General features: G+C 61.5%; 1 protein-coding gene across 1 annotated transcript in view; it reads left to right on the forward strand.

The window, feature by feature from the left end:
- MTA1 (metastasis associated 1) overlaps window positions 1–5,986 on the forward strand; it is a 32,352-nt gene that overhangs the window by 1,747 nt on the left and 24,619 nt on the right. The window lies entirely within an intron of this gene.

Raw genomic sequence — 5,986 nt, forward strand, 5'->3', positions numbered from 1 at the left:
CCCCCCCGCACCCCTCCTGCCTGGGACTCCTGTCTCCTCCAGCCAGGCTGGCCTTGTGACCTTGGGCTTGCCCTCATCTGTGCAGTGGGTCAGCACGGCACCTGCCTGGCCATCAGCACCCCCCTCCTGCTCAAAGGCAGTCCTGGGAATGGGGCCTACACCCCATTAGGAGCAGGCCCCTGGTAGACGTGTGTGGACAGCAGGCAGGGATGCAGGGGCCTGAAACGGGAGCTGTTCGTCTCCCACCTTGAGGGCGAGGCCAGAGTGTCACCCTGAGGGTCCTTCCTCGTCACACTGCCAGCAAGGCGCCTTGACAGGTGCCTGGACCCAGGGGGGCTGACTCGCCCTCCTCCATCCCAGGAGCCCCCTGCTCCTCCCTCAGCTGCCCCCCTTCACCCCCACTGCTGTGGCTTGGGGCTCCTCCCTGTGTAGTAGTGAAGTCTCTCCATCCTGCTCCCCCAGTACGTGCCCCCCCCCCAGCACCACCTTCCTGCCCATGCAGAACCCCCCCTTCCTGGTGCGAGGCCTCCATGGCTCCAACTGACTAGTGACGAGGCCCCGTAGGCCCCCAGCCTCCACCTGCTTCCCACGTGCTGCCTGGGCCGCAAGGGCCGTTCGTTGTGAATAAATGAAGAAAACGATCCCGGGAGCAGAGGCGCCAGCTCCTGGATGCAGATGAGGGAGGGGCAGGGCGGGATGGCGGGATGGCGGGATGCGGGCCCCTGGGCATCATCTACCCTCCGCGGGGCCGGGGGCCCTCAGCTGGCAGCTGCTGTGCCTTCGGCCTGGGCCTTCTGGGGCACGGCGCCTTAGCAGAGCCCCCCCGGGACCCTTGGTGTGTGGGTGGGGCTGCTCGGCTTTTAGGCCTATTGGCTCTGAACTTGGGGGCCTGGCCGCTGCTCAGACGCTCCTCTGCCTCAGTTTCCCCCAGTGGACAAGGATCTCTTGAGCTCCGCAGGTGTGACCATGCGCTCCCACTTGAACTCCCTGTGGGTCCCTGCAGAAGAGCCAGCATTTACTGCTGGTCTGTGGATGGAGTCTAGGGGCCGCCCCCTGGGTCCTGGCAGAGTCGGAGGGGGGTGTTGGCAGGTTGGCGTCGTGTCCCTCAGCACCGCTTGCTTAGGGAGGGGGCATCTGGAAGACTGGCCCTCTGGTTCGGAGCTGATGGCAGCCCTGATGTGGTGGGGGTGCCGCAGGGACAGTCTGAGAAGGGGACGCCCCCGCCCCTTGCTATCTCCACTCAGGCCCTAGGAACAGAGCCTTTTCCCAAGATGCCGGACCCATTGAGGACGGTATAGGACACCAGCTAGATGTGAATGTCACATAAGTGGTTCCTGACTAGAACCATGTCCCAAATATCGGGGAGGACACACTGATGCTGGCAGATCCTCGGCAGAAATGCAGTTATCTGGGTGTCCTGCATTTCACCTGGCAGGCTGCTCCCAGGCCCTGCCGGGGTGTCTGGGCGGGGCGAACACTGGGTGGCGGCTCTGTGCCAGCTGACCAGCTGGGTGGAGTGGGTCAGCCGGGGAGGGGACAGGGCCTGGCTCTTCCCAGGGAAGTGACCTGGCTGCCGACAGAGGCCTTCTGTTGGCTGCTGCAAGTGTGGCAAGGCGGGGCCTGGCCGTGGGTGGCAGGGTCAGGGTCCGTGACCTCTGCCCCTCCCGGGTCTGTCTTCTGAGGCCTCGGCAGGCTTCTGGAACAGACTGTGTGCTGAGGGCACCTCGGCTGTTCTCTCTCTGCACATTTCATTCAAAGGTGTTGAGTGAGGCTTCAGGCCTGCAGAGCCTAAGCCGGCGCCCGTGAGCCACTTGACAGCACGGCCACCGTTTGGGACGTTTCTTTCTGATGGACAAAATACAACCTTTTCCATGGAGTTTCTGCCCCCCCCCCCCGTTTTTTCTTTCATTGTAAGAAGTTAACACCCATTCTTTTGGATAGTAATTGGCCTTTTAAAAATGTACTTTAAAAAGGTGACGGGAGTGCCCTGTCACTCCTGGCCACTTGGCAGTGTTCCGTTGGGGCCGCGCTCGGGGCTCTGTGCCCCCCAGAGCCCCGTCTTACCGTCAGCCAGACGCATCTGTCGTTTTCTCTGTACTTTAAAGTTCTGACCAGGCGAGAACTGTAGGGGCCAGTGGGAAGCTCTCTGCTGCCTCTGCTGCCCTCGGTCTCGTCCCTCGGGCGGGCCTTCCGGGTCTCTTTTGAGAGAAGAATTTGGCCATGAAACTTTGGATTAATAAAAAAGAAGCTGTTGATGAAGGATGTTGGAGTAAATGGGCCACAGGATGGAATCCCTCATGCCTGGAGCCCAGGGGACGGGCCGCCAGCTCCAAGCAGGAGCTGTGGGCATCTGGGGGTGTGGGCGTGGGGCTGGCCACGCCGGGCACAGTGGGAGCGCTGGGGTCTGCGGGGAGGGCCGGGTCCCGCTGGGGTCTGCTGCCTGGAGCCCTGACTTCCCTGGGACCCTTGTGTCCCTCTCTGTCCCCCCACCTCCCATTCGGGGGCAAGTGGGCCCGAATCAGACTCAGAATGCAGCTTTCTCAGGGCTCCCGAGGGCTCTGTGGACGGGTGGACTGGGGGTGCTGTCTTCAAGGGGACATGGGTTAGGGTTAGGGTTAGGGACACATCCAGGGTCCCTCCAGTCCCAGCTGCCAATTCAGGCACCCATGGACCCTGCCTGCCTGTCCCTCTCGCACTGGGGCCCCCAGGCTGGCCCCCAGCTCTGTGGTCTGTGACCTGCCTTAGGAGATGATCCTTCTAAGCTGTCTCACTGCTTAAAACTGCTTAACGGCTTCCGAGGAGCGGAGGGTCCAGTCCAAAGCCTTAGAGAGCTTGTACCCCGCCCCGCCTGGCCCTGTCGCAGTCCCCAGCCACAGGGGCCACCTACCTGGACCCTCAGGTCAGGTGCAGACAGCAGCACCTCCTGGCAGGGGACCCCCACCCTCTTCAGGGCTGGGCTCCCAGGAGGCCGTGTGCCATGTGGCCAGCCAGGGTGGGCTGCCCCGTGCCCAGCGCCCACTCACCCTTCATTTGAAGCAGCAGAACCAGCAGAGTCCTCAAGGAAGAGGGAGGGGGTCTGGAGGGTGACGTGTCCAGAGGAGCACGGGGGGCCCTGCCCACTCAGGCCCCGGTGCCTGGGAGCCCTCCGCCATCTGGCCACCTGCACGCAGTGGGCATCAGCCGCTGCCCCTGTCATCGGTACCTCCCCCTCCAGGCAGGATCTGGTCCCCAGACTGCCATGGGGATGGTGACATGGCCCCAGGCTGCTGGCTGTCCTTCCAGGGGAGGCCCGGCTGGTGAGCGAGGACGGGAAAGGATGCCTGCGTGAGGGTGGCCAGGCTCTCAGCCCGCAGGGGTCGTAGGGTTAGAAGGTGGAAGTCCCGGGACCCCTGTGCGCGGTCTGGGAGAGCGTCACGCAGAGACTCGAGTCAGATTCCACACGGTGTCCTGGGCTCGAGGGCTGTGTGCCCAGCCGGCTACTGCTGTGTCTCCTGATGCCATCCCCACGTTTGGAAGAAGTAACATGCTGGGCTTACGGGTGTCCCTGGTGTGGAGGGGCAAAGCGGGAGCCCAGGGCTGGGGGGTCCCCGGCCCCCGCAGACCTGGTGGGAGCCGCTTCTGGAGGGATTCTGACAATCAGGGCATGGAGGGCAGGTGGTGGGGCCTTCCTGCGATGTGCTGGGCCATCCGTGTCCTCGTGGGACCCCCCCCCCAGCTGCCCATGGCCCCCAGCCCTGTGCCGGCCGGGTGTTAGCGGGCCCAAAGACCACAGTCACTGCTGAGCGCGCCCTGTGTGGGTGATCGTAACGTTTAAAGTCAGGTTTGTAGGGGCGCCTGGGGGGTGCAGTGGGTTTTTTTTTTTTAACATTTTATTTATTGAGAGACAGAGCATGAGCGTGGGAGGGGCAGAGAGAGGAGAAGGCACAGATCGGAAGGAGGCCCTAGGCTGTCAGCAGAGCCTGACGTGGGGCTCGAACTCACAAACAGCAAGATCGTGACCCGAGCCGAAGTCGAACGCTCAGCTGACTGAGCCACCCAGGCACCCTGAACATCTGATTCTTGATTTCAGCTCAGGTCATGATCTCACGGTTTGTGAGACTGAGCTCTGCGTCAGGCTCTGTGCTGACAGTGCGGAGCCTGCTTGAAATTCTCTCTTTGTGCTCCTCCGCTGCTCACTCTCTCTGTTTCTCTGTAAAAAAAAAAATATATATATATATATATGTATATATATATATATATGAAATCTGGTTTGTTGTAGTCGGGCTTGTACAGTTAGGGCTTTCTCAGGCACAGTCCTGACTCTGACAGATGTCAGGTGTGCACCCTGGAGAGCATTTCCACGGCCCCACGAACTTCCTCCCTGTCCATGTTCTGAACCCTTGCTCACCTCAGCTTCTGACAGGCACGGACCCGTGTCCATTCCTGCCGGTCTCTGTTGTGCGGAATGTCCTGGAAGTGGAGTCACACCGTCTGCAGCGTTTTGAGCCTGGCTGCACTCGCTTCCTGTGACGTGTCCAGCGTTCCTGCAAGTGTCAGCAGCGGGTGGACACTTGGGCCTGTCTTCGTCCACTCCGGCTGCTGTGACGTGGGGGCGGGGCCGGGGGCGGCTTGTAAAGGACACATTTATTTTTCCACGGTCCAGAGGCTGGGCGTCCGAGGGCAGGGCTCCAGCAGGTCTGGTGTCTGGTGAGGCTGCTTTTCTGGATGAGGGGGACCCACTGGTGGGGGCTTTTGTGACCTGGGCACCCCCAAAGGCCCACCTCTCGATGCCATCACCCGGGGAGTGAGGGTTTCAGCATGAATTTTGGAGGCATGCAGAGCCTGGCAGGGCCATCGTCGGCTTTGGGCGGTGATGAGGGAAGCCAGCGTGGACGCCTGTGCCGGGTTCCGGAGGTGTGCTTGCCTCTCGAGGATGGAGGCGCCCAGGACGGGGGCTGCTCCGTTGGACTGGGAGCGTGGATCTCACTCGGTGGGACGCTGGCAGGCTACGCAGCGCGACAACCGTGCCATGTCACCTTCCGCCGGCACCTCTGCGCCTCGGCTGCCCCAGGGTGGGGGCGGCTGCCTGGTGCCGAGCGGCCCTGAGCATCCTCCCGCGGCTGTGCTCGTCACCTGTGCTCGCCGGGCGAGTGTCTGTGTGGGCCTCGGCCTGGCTTAAAAATCGGGTGGGTGCTTGTCTTCTTACTGTTGAATTGTAGGAGCTAGTTTCACACTTGGTTTCAGGAGCGTGTTTTACAGGTTTTCCTCCTTTATACTTTGTGCATTTTGTGCATCCACAGAATCTGCCTGGCCCCAGCTCACGAATATTTTTACCGTTTTCTCAGAAGTTTTATAGTTTTGGGTTTTTCTTTTGAGTTTGTGATCCATTCTAGGTTAATTTTTGTGAGGTAAAGGTTGAGGCTCACACTTTTTTTTTTTTTTCCTGGCACATTCATGAGGGTCTGGGAGTCCAACTTGGGCCCAGGTCACGATCTCACAGTTCGTGGGTTCGAGCCCCCTGTCGGCCTCCGTGCCGTGGGAGTCTCTCTGCCCCTCCCCCACTCATTCCCGCGAATGTTTTTTGACTGTGGTCTCCCCGGCCACGCTGGCACCGTGGTCACATCGTTTTCAGGCGGGTGCAGGCAGCCCCGGGGCCAGGACTGCAGATTCGGGGTCATCCTTCTCCTCGGTGGCCCCGCCTGCTGTGGTACCCTGGCTCTCCCATAGGTTTTTTTTTTTTTAGTTTACTTTTGTTTTTAGAGAATCTTAAGCCGGCTCCACACTCCATGCGGAGCCCAACGCGGGGCTCGATCCCTTGACGCTGGGATCGTGCCCTGAGCTGAAACCCAGAGTCAGAGCTTAACCGGCTGAGCCCCCCAGGCGCCCCCCCCGCGGGAGGTTTTCCCCACAGACACGCAGCAGCGGGGCGCGGGGCGGAGGGCGCGAGTTGTCGGGGACGGTGCAGCGTCACACCCGGTGCCCGCGGTGACGGCTCCCGCGCGCTTCC

Source organism: Crocuta crocuta, unplaced genomic scaffold, assembly GCF_008692635.1.
Source record: "Crocuta crocuta isolate KB4526 unplaced genomic scaffold, BGI_CrCroc_1.0 scaffold729, whole genome shotgun sequence".
In the NCBI taxonomy this organism is placed as follows: domain Eukaryota; kingdom Metazoa; phylum Chordata; class Mammalia; order Carnivora; family Hyaenidae; genus Crocuta; species Crocuta crocuta.